The sequence below is a fragment of the Macaca fascicularis genome, chromosome 14 (genome assembly GCF_037993035.2).
Source record: "Macaca fascicularis isolate 582-1 chromosome 14, T2T-MFA8v1.1".
Lineage (NCBI taxonomy): Eukaryota > Metazoa > Chordata > Mammalia > Primates > Cercopithecidae > Macaca > Macaca fascicularis.
Genome location: NC_088388.1, coordinates 48,432,837 through 48,446,254, shown reverse-complemented (window position 1 = coordinate 48,446,254; position 13,418 = coordinate 48,432,837). Strand labels below are relative to the sequence as shown.

The 13,418-nt window shown below is 38.9% G+C and overlaps 1 long non-coding RNA gene across 1 annotated transcript; it reads left to right on the top strand.

Annotated features, from left to right (window-relative positions):
• The first annotated feature begins 3,338 nt into the window (after positions 1 to 3,338).
• On the top strand, positions 3,339 to 6,209 carry LOC141408473 (uncharacterized). The gene is made up of 2 exons (XR_012423374.1): positions 3,339 to 3,477; positions 3,738 to 6,209. It is a non-coding gene; the product is annotated as an uncharacterized lncRNA (long non-coding RNA).
• Positions 6,210 to 13,418: the final 7,209 nt, after the last annotated feature.

The following is a 13,418-nucleotide window of genomic DNA, read 5'->3' as shown; positions in this document are numbered from 1 at the left end:
TCCTTGGAGGCTGGGCAGCCTTAGCAGTTTATTTCCTATAATTGTGTCTGGGGGCAGGCTTGGGAATTAGAGTACAGATCTGTAACAGTATAGATCTGTTGCAAGCCAGGTTTGGGTTTTTGTTGTTGTTTTGTTGTGTTTCTTGGCCAAGTGGATTCCTAAAAATTTAGTTTCTGGTCTGTTGTCTTCAGTCATTTCCATGGACAGTTTTAACCAAGGTAAAATACATTGTTTTTAACAAAGAACCTCATCATTTACTTGCTGGCCTCTGTGTGCTCTCCATCCTCTTTGTTCTCACAGGAATGGTACCTCCTTGAGATCCTTTGAAACTGTAGGCTTGCATGGAATGGCAATAGTCTTAATCTGGTCTCTTCCCCTAGGATGGCTCCTATTATTTGGCAGAAAATTCTAAGGGAACGTACTTGAAAAAGGTTGAGAAAGTTTTAGTAGCTCCCTCAGAGCCTTTACTTATAAATGTTTCACTTTGGAGTACAGTAGTACTTGACTTTTTCAATTCTTCAGGGCTCCAGATTTGGGTCTTGGTCAATTTATATGGTAGACAAAGAGCAATTCTCTCAGCAAAGCTATTTTCCCTTGCATCACTGCAGACGTGTTAACCTTAGTCCAAGTCACATATCTCTTTAGGGCTTTGCTGAAAAGAGGCAAGAAGCAGCCAACACATGCTAGCACTCTGAAGTTCTACCACCTTCGTCTCTGTGGCAGGAAGTCTCAACCTCATCTTGACCTCTGTTGGCAAAAGTCTCACTGCCCAAAGCCCTACCTCCTCAACTAAGCCAACCCCAGATTTAGGGCCTTTGACTTGCTGCGCCTTACTTCTAGCTGCCAAATTCTGTATAGGTCAAGATTCTTGGCTGTAGGCAATGAAATCTTCTTTAGGTATTAAACAGAAGGAATTGGTGAATGAGTATAGATAGGTCACAGAATCGATGGGAGGGCTGAGGAAACAGACCTAGGCTGAGCTTCTAGGAATTATGTCACAAGAGTAGGCTGCTGAAGGAGCTGCCGCTTTTAGAACAATCAAGAAGCTGCCTGCTGGATTAGGAAGCTGCCTGCTGGACTAGGAAGCTGTGAACAGTTGCCAGTTCCAGAGCCACACCACCTCTGCCATTCTTTATGCCAGCAAAAATAGATACATGTCTTCCTGCCTCTGTCCCCATGTTACTTGGTTCTAAGTAAAAGTCTCAAGTGAGTGAATCTGATGGACTGGACCAATCATATCTGAAGCCCTAGCTGCAAGGGAGGTTGGGAAATATAATATTCAACTTTCCTACCTCTGTGTGATAGGAATGCATGTTAAAAGCTACCCTAGGCTGGGCGTGGTGGCTCACGCCTGTAATCCCAGCACTTTGGGAAGCCAAGGTGGGTGGATCACCTGAGGTTAGGAGTTCAAGACCAGCCTGGCCAACATGGTGAAACCCCATCTCTACTAAAAATAGAAAAATTAGCTGGATGTGGTGGCACACACCTATAGTCCCAGCTACTCAAGAGGCTAAGGCAGGAGAATTGCTTGAGCCTGCGAGGTGGAGGTTGCAGTGATCTGAGATCACGCCACTACACTCCAGCCTGGGCCACAGAGCAAGACTCTATCTCAGAAAAAAAAAAAAAAAAAAAAAAAAAAAAAAAAGAAGGCTGCCCTAGCACCTCACAAGTTTACATTGTTTCACATAATAATTTTTAAACTCTTAGTCCTTATTTTATAGATTTTTAGATAATCATTGCATATTCCTCCAAACATACTTAAATAATAGATCCCAAAATTAAATAGCAGTTAGGAAAGTTATTCTTATATACAGCTTTACAAAACCTACAAAAACCACTCAATGTAGTAATAGTGCTTGCTATGTTTTTTAAAGAAATGGAATAGAATCTCTATTGCTTAAATTATAAGCAATAGAATCTCTATATTGCTTAAATTGTAAGCAATATAGAAAAATGGTTTGGAATATCCTTTTGTTGATGACTACTATCTGTAACATGAAACTGATAAGACATAGAGTAATTTCTTGAAATGCTTTTTTGGCTCAAGTAAATGATGGATATTAATGTAGAAATATTTCACAGTTTCCAGCAAACTAATGTAATTTATATTATTCAGAAAAGAATTACTAAGCCTAAAATTATGGATTAAGGAATTATAATTTTTTTGAGTACTGGGCATTTATGAATGAATATTATTATTATTATTATTTGAGACAGAGTCTTACTCTGTCACCTAGGCTAGAGTGCAGTGGCGTGATCTCGGCTCACTGCCACCTGTGCCGCCTGGGTTCAAGCGATTCTCCGGCCTCAGCCTCCCGAGTAGCTGGGATTACAGGCACCTGCCACCGCGCCCGGCTACTTTTTGTATTTTTAGTAGAGACGGGCTTTCACCATATTGGTCAGGCTGGCCTTGAACTCCTGACCTCGTGATCCACCCACCTCGGCCTCCCAAAGTGCTGGGATTACAGGCATAAGCCACTGCGCCCGGCCTATTATTTCTAAGAAAGTTGCAAACAGTATTCTTTTCAGTTCTGTTTGAAAGTATTGGTCTTGTGTTTATACCATTCTTCTTCATATTTCTTTAGTTATTAAATGTCTTTGGTTTAGCTGAGTTAGTGAAATTTATTAGTAATTTGAAGTTTTGTTTCACATATGAATTTTCATGAAGCATGTGCATTTTATAATATACTTAAGTAGAGGCTGAGCATTCCTTATCCACAGTGCTTGGAACCTGAAGTGTTTTGGATTTTGGATTTTTTTTGTGGCTGGAATTACAGGCGTGAGTCACTACACCCAGCTAATTTTTGTATTTTTAGTAGAGTCAGGGTTTCACTATATTGGCCAGGCTGGTCTCAAACTCCTAACCTCAAGTGATGTGCCTGCCTTGGCCTCCCAAAGTGCTGGGATTACAGGCGTGAGCCACCACGCCCAGCCTGCATTATACTTTTATTGGTTGAGCATCCCAAATCTAAAAATTAGACATCTGAAATGAGCATTTCCTTTGAGCATCATGCTGGCACTCAAAAAGTTTTGGATTTTGGAGCATTTTGGGTTTCAGAATTTTGAATTTGAGAATCTCAAACTGTATATATAATTAAAATTAGATTTTGAAGGATTAGTCTCTAGAATATTTAACTCTTACTAAAGACAACTACAATTTAGAAGTAGTGGTAAAAAAAATACTCTGAGACATAGATACATGTTTTTTATGCCAAGATTTGTTTACAACAGCATTATTTTATGTACGTTGAACAGAATAGTATTACAATAAGATTAAATGCAAATCTTTCTCAGGAAAAATATAAAGAAAATTATAAAATATTTTTGATAACATGATTTTTTTTTTCTTTTAGAGATGGGGTCTCTCTCTGTCATCCAGGCTGGAGTGCAGTGGTGCCATCATAACTCACTATAGGCTCGAACTTCTGGGCTCAAGCAATCCTCCTGTCTCAGCTTCCTGAATAGCTGGGACTCTAGGTGTGTGCTTCCATGCCCGGCTAATTTTTAAATTTGTTGTAGAGATGGGGTTGCTATGTTGCCCAGGCTGACTTCAAATTCCTGGCCTCAAGCAATCCTTCTGCCTCCGTCCCCTAAGTTGTTGGGATTAGAAACATGAGTCATTATTCCTGGCTGTTAATGTGATTTTTAAGAGAGGGGTTAAAAAAATGTTAACTTAGAATAAAGTTTTGACCATCCGGGTTCTGGTTAGTGCGTAAGTTTTCATCTTTGTTTTATAGCTGTGAAGTACAATCAAGAAGAAACTGAAAAGAGCCAGAGTTAGATGATGAGCTTCATCGTTGTCATGCAGGATTTTTATCCCCTGAAGAACCTGCTAGAGAAGTCCACCTTCACCCTTAACCAGTGGTGCCTCAACTTAATACTTTTAAAATTCATTTGTTTCTTTTGGAATTGGGATACTAAGGTGTGTTAAGTAAAATACAATATTTACTTTTTCATTGCTTATGAGTGACAAAATGTCTGCTTTTGAGGTATGGGATTTGAAGGAAATCAGACCTTTCCTTTATTTTTATTTATTTACTTTTTTATTTTTTGACACAGAGTTTCACTCTTGTTGCCCAGGCTAGAGTGCAATGGCTCACTGCAACCTCCACCTCCCAAGTTTCAAGCAATTCTCCTGCCTCAGCCTCCCAAGCAGCTGAGATTACAGGTGCCTGCCACCACACCCGGCTAATTTTTTGTATTTTTAGTAGAGATGGGGTTTCACCATGTTGGCTAATCTGGTCTCAAACTCTTGACCCCAAGTGATCTGCCCATTTCAGCCTCCCAAAGTGCTGGGATTACAGGCATGAGCCACTGTGCCCGGCCTTTTCCTTGATTTTTAAAAAGACATAATATCATTAGTAGAATTCTAATCTTTTTCTACCCACTTTTTAATTTATTTAAAAAATGAGTTGTTAGCTATGAATTAGTAACCATTTCTTTAAAGGTCTAAGAACTGAGCCAGAGAAAGCAGCATCAGCAAGTGGTGAAGACACTAAATTGAAAAATGTGCATGTATTGTTTCTAGTACTGCCAACCTGTTTAATGTGACAAAAGCAAATCAAAAGCAATCAAACTTTTGATTTAGTTTTAGAAATTTAGATTTTTTCAAATATTGCTCATAGAATTATGTAGAAAAACAATTTTATTTTATGTTTATAGATATATATAATTTTCACAGCAAAGCTTTTAGTTTATATTTTAATTGATGTCAGCCATGCTCTTGATGATCCTGTATGCCATGTAGCAGTTTGATTGTCAGCCGGCCCTTGACAGTGTACTTCTCTTTCTGTGCTCCACCCTCTGGTTACCATCAAAGCTCTGCATGCCTGTGTCAACAAGTTTTGTTTTACTAATTGTTTATAATCAATTGCAGTTAATAGTTTAAGTTTTGCTGGGAAAATTTGCTTACCTCTTTTTATTATTTTATACTTAGTAATATATTTCCCAAGCCTTTCCAGATTTATGAATATATACCTCAGAATTAAAGTGTTACAATATTTATTTTACAATTCTTATAATTTTGGCTACTCCATAGAATTTTTATTTTCATTTTATTTTATTTATTTATTTTTTTGAGACAGAGTCTTGCTCTGTTGCTCAGGCTACAGTGCACTGGCGTGATCTTGGCTCACTGCAACCTCCGCCTCCCAGGTTCAAGCAATTCTGTCTCAGTCTCCCAAGCAGCTGGGACTACAGGTGCATGCCACCACACCTGGCTAATTTCACCATGGTGGCCAGGCTGGTCTTGAACTCCTGACCTCAGGTGATCCACCCACCTCGGTCTCCCAAAGTGTTGAGATCACAGGTGTAAGCCACCATGCCTAGCCTATTTTTATTTTTATTTTTATTTTTATTTTTATTTTATTTTATTTTTGAGACGGAGCCTCACTCTGTTGCCCAGGCTGGAGTGCAGTGGCACGATCTTGCCTCACTGCAGTCTCCGCCTCCTGGGTTCAAGTGATTATCCTGCCTCAGTCTCCAGAGTAACTGGGACTCCAGGCATGTGCCACCATGCCCAGCTAATTTTTGTTTTTTCAGTAGAGACAGCGTTTTGCCATGTTGGTCAGGCTGGTCTCGAACTCCTGACCTCAGGTGATCCACCTGCTTCAGCCTCCCAAAGTGCTGGGATTACAGGTGTGAGCCACCGCGGCTGGCTAATGGAATTTTTAAATGAGTAATGATTTATTTTCTACATGATTTCAAAGTTATGACTAGTCCAAGTGATTTAACAGTGAAAGAGAAAAAAATAAAATTGCATCTAGTTCTCTTTGCTATCTCCCATGAATCATTGCATTTAACATGTTATTTCTGTTCAATTTTAGTTCATTTTCAATGTGCATTTTTAGTGATATCACAGTATGTGTCATTTAATTAAATCCCTGCCCTTACTTTAGATTTTCTGTGCATGGGGTATGAGGCACATGTGCAGTCTGTGCCATGTTGTATTTGTTTTGTACCATGTTGCTTGGCCTATTTTGCTTCCATGCTGACCTCCATTGTTAAGGTGATTTGGAGTTGTTTTACTTTTGAATTTTACCCATTCTGTTCATGGTGTGACAACTTTCTAAATATTTCCTTATTGAAGTAGTGATGTATAGATGATTTCCCTTTTAAAACGTATTTACTATGTCCTTTAATGTTTTAAACAATTTTATGGAGGTATTTATTGAAGCATTTCTATCAAACATGACCATTTAAAATCCCTATCAATTTTGTGTAGTGATTCTTGTTCTATGACATTTAGTAATATGATCTTAGAATTTGCATCTTAATTTTTTTCTAACTAAATCTCAGTCCTAATCCTGTATCATTTTTTGTTTCTTTTGATATGTGTGTGTATTTATTCTCTTTGATGTTCATAGTATGTTTCATTGAGATTCAAGGTTGATTTTTTTGGGGGAAAAAAGTACCTTTGCAGAAAAGTCTGTTTTTCTAGAGCTAGTTAGGCAGGCCCTCATTCCTGGTTTGGTTTCAACTGCAGAGAGTGCTTGTATCGCAGGAGAATTTCTGACTCATGGGGTGGGTCCCTGGCTCTTTACTCCTCTCTGATAGAGTGAACTAGCATCTGGGGCAAATACATAGCAGTCAGATGCTCTGATGAATGTCCCTGTTCAGTTCTTTGACTTTTTCGTATCCTCCTTAAATAATAATGGTTTTAAAGATAAGCAGAAACCTATCTATAGTACTTCATAGATCTCAGCAGGCATTATTCATCTTACAGTTAATACAGGAAGAAACATCTTTGATACGGAAAGACTAGGGCATGAATTCAGCAATCCCTGGTTAGGAGAAAAGTAGCCTAGTTTATTAATTCTTCACTACTTTTGCATGGATGACCGGAGTTTTAATCAAGTTCTTTCCTCTCTTTTTTTTTTTTTTTTTTTTTTTGAGACGGAGTCTCGCTCTGTCGCCCAGGCTGGAGTGCAGTGGCGCGATCTCGGCTCACTGCAAGCTCTACCTCCCGGGTTCACGCCATTCTCCCGCCTCAGCCTCCGAGTAGCTGGGACTACAGGCGCCCGCCACCACGCCCGGCTAGTTTTTTGTATTTTTAGTAGAGACGGGGTTTCACCATGTTAGCCAGGATGGTCTCGATCTCCTGACCTCGTGATCCACCCGCCTCGGCCTCCCAAAGTGCTGGGATTACAGGCTTGAGCCACCGCGCCCCGCCAAGTTCTTTCCTCTCTATAGGCACTCCCCCATTTTCCCACTTTTGTATTGATCTTCCCACTATTGTATTTCTAATGCACCTTCTTAATCACTGGAGAAAGCTTTTGAGGCATGTAAGAGGTCCTAGCACCATTTTCAGTCTCAAAGTTTCATAGCCACTGGCTTTATGGGACTCTATTATCAGGCCTTGCAAACAAATTTGTCCCTTCCCTCACAATCCCAGGCTATTCATCTTTTCTCTAAGGGAGCCTTTTGTATTACTAATTAAGACTAGGTGACTATATTAAAACAGAGTTATCTTCTAAAAGATTTATATAAATGATAAAACAGAGGCTAAGTATTTTTGTAAGGACAGCAATTTGAAGTCAGTTAATGCCTAGAGTGACTGTTTCATTCTTCTGCTATGGCTCTGGTGACTTCCTGATAATTCTGTCCAAGCCCGTGTATCCAGTTCCAGGACCTAAGAATGGAAGAGCTCTGGAGGCTGAAGGTAGAAGACGGAGCCCCCTTTCAGTGACAGTGAAAGGGGGGTTAATCTTTCCTAAAGCTGTTAGTCTGGTATCAGCACACATGAAAATTAGAAACTTGCAGCTTTAGAAATAGTATCTGTGTAGTAAATGCTGTCTGTGTACCAATTTGTATAGCTTTTAATAGAAAGATCTTTTTGGATGGAAAATGTGTGTAAGCTTGTGACTAAAATAGTTCTGGATGGAAGACCATTCAGTATCTTCTGAAAAAAAAATTGTCCTCTGGAACTAAAATATGAAAAAAAAAAAAAAAAAAAAACGCTATCCATTATTACTTTTTTTTTAATGAAGAAAACCAGTGCTGCATAATCCACATTTCACCAGTATTAATTATGTCTTAAAACCATTTAAGAATGATGGTTTACATATCCTATTTTAAAGTCAGAATTTTAAAGAATTTTATTTGTTATTACTTATTATTGGGAGAATATTGAAAAATTTTCAATTTAAATGTTGAATTAAAAATGTAAGCTTTTCTGCTGGGCGTGATGGCTCACGCCTGTAATCCCCGCACTTTGGGAGGCCAAGATGGATGGATCACGAGGTCAGGAGTTCAAGACCAGCCTGGCCAAGATGGTGAAACCCCCCATCTCTACTAAAAATACAAAAATTAGCCGGGCATGGTGGCGGGCATCTGTAATCCCAGCTACTCAGGAGGCTGAGGCAGGAGAATCGCTGGAGGCCGGGAGGCAGAGGTTGCGGTGAGCCGATACCGCACCACTGCACTATAGCCTGGGTGGCAGAGCGAGACTCCGTCTCAAAAAAAAAAAAAAAAAGTAACTTTTTATAAATATGGGGCTAAAAACGTTATTTTTAAATTTTGGAAAAAGTTTTGCTAGCTTGAAGATTACTTAGATTTATTTTTTCTTATTTAGATATTTGGCCGATTTTTAAAACTATAAATAAACAATTGGACTTCGATAGAGAATCAGAAAAACAGGACTTTATGTCATTTTTGTTACATTTGAATTCATTTTATAAATATATATTGTAAAAATTCTTCCAGTGCAATATTTTTTGGAAAATACTGTTCTAGTCATTGTTTGTATAGGTTTATTTGTAATTATATTAAAAGTAAAATTAGAAAAATATGTAATATTTGTTGCAATTTTCTGGGGAAAAAGATTTGACAATGTTAATAGAATGGATTATTTGTAAAACACCAACATTAGACAGTCATAGAGCCTGAGTAAGGGCTTAGATATTATCTTCCAATGAAGGAACCCGTTCTCCAGTATAGCTAGTAAGTGGTTATCCACCTCCTGCTTCAAGTCTTCCAGTGATAGCACTGAAGTGGAAATCACAGTGGTTTCCAGGCTTGTATGCATATTGAAATCACCTAAGAGATATAAAAAATATTGGTACCTGGGTCCCATCTCCAGGTGATTCTAATATGCAGACAAGTTTGGGAACCAGTGGCAAATCATGTAGAAAAGCACCTCACTCTTTTTCAACATTAGAGAATCCATAATGGAGAGGAAACCTGGCTGATGTTATGAAGAGTCTAATAAGCATTTAGATGTCATTGAGAGCATTTATAACCATACTCCCTACCCTCCAGTGTTGTATGATAAATAAATATTTCCATTTAAATTCAAGAACCATTTAATAAGATAGCACATTGACAGAGTCCATGATGTTGGTATAGTGGAAAGTCCTGGACTGGGTGTTAGGAGTTTTAGCTGCCCAACTTTAAATAATTTTAGCCTTACAAAAAATTTGCAAAAATAGTGTAAAGAATTCCCATATGCCTTTCACCTAGCTTCCTCAAATATTAACATGTTATATAACTACAGTAAAGGTATTACAATTAGGAAATTAACATTGATACAATTTATAAACTAATCTGCAAATTTTGCCAGTTACTCTACTATAAATCTTTTCTGGGCTAAGATCCAATCTGGGATCACACATTGCATTTATTTTTGTATGTGTTTGTTATTTTGAAAAAAATCATTGCAACAATAGTATAATGAATTTGTGAACCCTGAAAATTTGAGACAGGTCTCAGTTAATTTAGAAAGTTTATTTTGCCAAAGTTGAGGACATGGCCATGACACAGCCTCAGAAAGTCCTGACGACATGTGCCCAAGGTGGTCGGGGCACAGCTTGGTTTTATACATTTAGGGAGATGTGAGACATCAATCAATATATATAAGAAGTGCATTGGTTTGGCCTGGAAAGGCAGGACAACTTGAAGCAAAGGCAGGAAGGCTGTAAGTGCGGTGGGAGCTTCCAGGTCACGGGTGATACATAAAGGGTTACATTCTTTTGAGTTTCTGATTTAGAGTTTCTACCTTTCCAAAGAAGGCAAGTCAGATATGCATCTATCTCAGTGAGCAGAGGAGTGACTGAATACAACGGGAAGCAGGTTTGCCCTAAGCAGTTTTTCAGCTTGAGTTTTCCTTAGTGATTTTGGGGGCCCAAAATATTTTCCTTTCACAAATTCTAGTATACCTTGCTGTCACTCTTTCTGTCCAATTCTTTGTTTGACTGAAGCATTTCAGAATTAAGCTGCAAACATTGTGATCCCTTACCCTAAATATGTGAGTGAGCATCTCTTATGAACAAAGATTTTTTTTCTCATAACCATCATATAATTATCGAATTTGGGAAACTTAACATTGTTACAATACTATTAATCTAATGTATAGTCCATATTCAAATTTTACCAATTGTCTCAATACTGTCCTTTATAATAATTTTTTCATGATCCAGGATTTGTGTGTTGGATTTTGTTGTCAGGTCTCTTTAATTTCCTTTGATCTGGAATGGCTCCTCAGTTTTATTTTGTCTTTCATGACATTGCCATTTTTTGAGTACAGGTCATTTGTTTTATAGAATGGCTCTCAATCTGCATTTGTCTAGACTGGTTTTTCTCACAGTGTGGTCTGTGACTGGTGCTGGTCTACGCCTGGCTGTTACCTAATGGTGAGGAGGCCAACCAACATTACTCATGATATTGGAAACTTTTATAGCAATTCAAAAATAATTTTATGTCTGTTGAATCTAAGAATAAAAATTGAGGGCTTGTATTTTTATGTCTTTTTATTTCATTTCTCTAGTAATTCATTTTTATTTTACAAAATGACAGTTCTTCATGGGTTGGACACTTATTTTTTATTTGTATTTACTTTCATTTTTTAGAATTAAAAAAAAATAGTAGAGACAGGATCTTGCTATGTTGGCCAGTTTGGTCTTGAACTGTTGCCCTCAAGCAGTCGTCCTGTCTCTGCCTTCCAAAGTGGATCAGCCAGCATGCCTGGCCAGGTTGGACACTTTTAAAAAGAGTTCTTCAGCACAGCTACTTGGAACAACACTGGTCTAGAATGAGGTGTGTTTTGTTTTTTTTTTGTTTGTTTGTTTGTTTTGTTTTGTTGTTGTTGTTTTGAGACAGGGTCTCTGTCACCCAGGCTGTACAGGCATGAGCCACCACACCCAGCAGAAAGCTTTTCTTATACTGAGCCAAAATCTCTCTCCAACTTGCTTTTGCCTTCAAGAACATCACCTAATGTGTACTCACATACGTAGGTGTTTGCTTTTCAGAGACTTACAAGACTGGTACCATGTCTTAAACCCCCAGGCTACTCCAAGCAAAACGGGCTCAGCTCCTTTACTCATTTGTAGTGATTAGGATTAGGTTCCGCTGAAAATGAGAACATTTTAAATAAGAGTAGCATACTGACTTTGCTTCTTATGTTCCACAGGTCCAGAAGTGTCATTCTAAAGCTGGTAGAGGTTTCACGAGTCATCAGGGACCCAGAACCCTTCTCTTTTGCTGTCCCCTTGTCCTAGTGCATGGTTTCCACATTGTGGTGCAAGATGTCTGCTCAAGCTGTAGGCATTACATCTGCTATCCTGCTGTCATAAAAAGGAAGGGGAAAAGAAGATCATTTTCCTTCCCATTAAGGACATTTCCCAGAAGTCACACAGAACATTTCCATTTATATTACTTTGGCCAGAACTTGGTCATATGGCCACATTTAGCTCCAGAGTGGTTAGGAAATGCAGTCTTTTATTTTGGAGATCCCTGTGCCCAGGAAAACATTGGAGGCCTTTTTCAAGGAAAAAGGGGAAAATAGATATTGGTTGACAAATAGCAGTCTCTGCCATACTGTCCCTGGATACATGTCTTTGGGTGAATGTCCCTTATTTACCATTCTGATTGCTTGTTGGATATTTTCAATGTGTGTTACAATATGATTCCAAAATTGTATGTGATATTCCAACAGCAAGTTGGATGTAATGTGTCATATAAATGACCTCAGTGTCAACCAGCATTTGAATACTGTGAATACTATGCATCAATAAAGAACATAGAAAGTCAGAGGTTTCCATAAATAATTCCTGAGGATATATGCTTGTTTTGTTTGAGAAGCATCGTGAGGCATCTGCTGTGTGCTTTAGGGTTGAATGAAAAGTTGGCAAAAGTATTAAAAGACATGTTCAGGCTGGGCGTGGTGGCTCATGTCTGTGATCCCAGCACTTTGGGAGGCCGAGGTGGGTGGATCACTTGAGGTCAGGAGTTTAAGACTAGCCTGGTCAACATGGTGAAACCCTGTCTCTACTAAAAATACAAAAATTAGCCGGGCATGGTGGCAGGCACCTGTAATCCATGCTACTTGGGAGGCTGACGCACAAGAATCTCTTGAACCGGGGAGGCAGAGGTTGCAGTGAGCTAAGATCACACCACTGCACTCCAGCCTGGGCAATAGAACGAGACTCTGTCTCTCTCTCTCTCTCTCACACACACACACACACACACACACACAAAGATGTGTTCAGATAGATGTGATATTAGTAAAAATGAAAACACAGGTAATGACTTTTCATTCTAACGAAATATAAATGGAGAAACCTGCCAGTTTTACCCTTTAGAGTAAAAAGGGTACCAAAAAATTACTAAAACAGTAAAATTACCAAAAGTGTAATTTGATAATTTCTACAGAGTCACGTGTATGTGTCACAACTTTGTGAATCACTATTCTGGGCATGTATAAGGAGTCATCATATACCTCCATTGGAAATGTTATTTAATGATGTCACTAATACCAGACAAGGATGTCTCCTCAGGTAAGGCTCCTTGGAGGAGGCAGAGGTTGAGAAGAGGTATAATTTAGGTTTTTAAAATGCAATAGCCAGACTTAACCTTGCACATCTCTACCTGTTACAACGGTGGTCCGGAAAGCTGCAATCTGAAGGCCCCTCAGCTAGTTGCTGCCACTGTGGGCCCTCTGCGCATCTCTCATTTCCGGGCTCTTTATGCATGTACTCTGTTCTGCAGATAAGTGAGGATGTGACTATTTGCTTAGTGACAGTATCTCTAACCCTGCTTTTTCTCAGTTTTAGAGATGTGTAAACAGGCTGGGGATATGAGGTCACTACCCACTGTCCTATAATCAGCAGATGGCATGACTGGCATTGGAGTTTAGGTCTGTCTGTGCTTTTCTGTACATTACATCCTTTTTAATGATGTGAAGGAAAAATGCAGTAGGGTCAATGAGACAAATGGAATGCAGGTTGCTGGGGAAAGAATGCAGGTTGTGCGTTACAAATGCACACACTTTACAGTGCCACTTGGGTTCTGAACTTTGCGGTTAAATTGATTTAAAAACTGGTCTAGAGGTGGTAAAACTTAAACAGCGAATGAAAATATTTGGGTTTGCTTCAGGAGGTCGCAAACCACTTCTTGGTTAGTAGAAATGGGAAATTAAGGGCCAC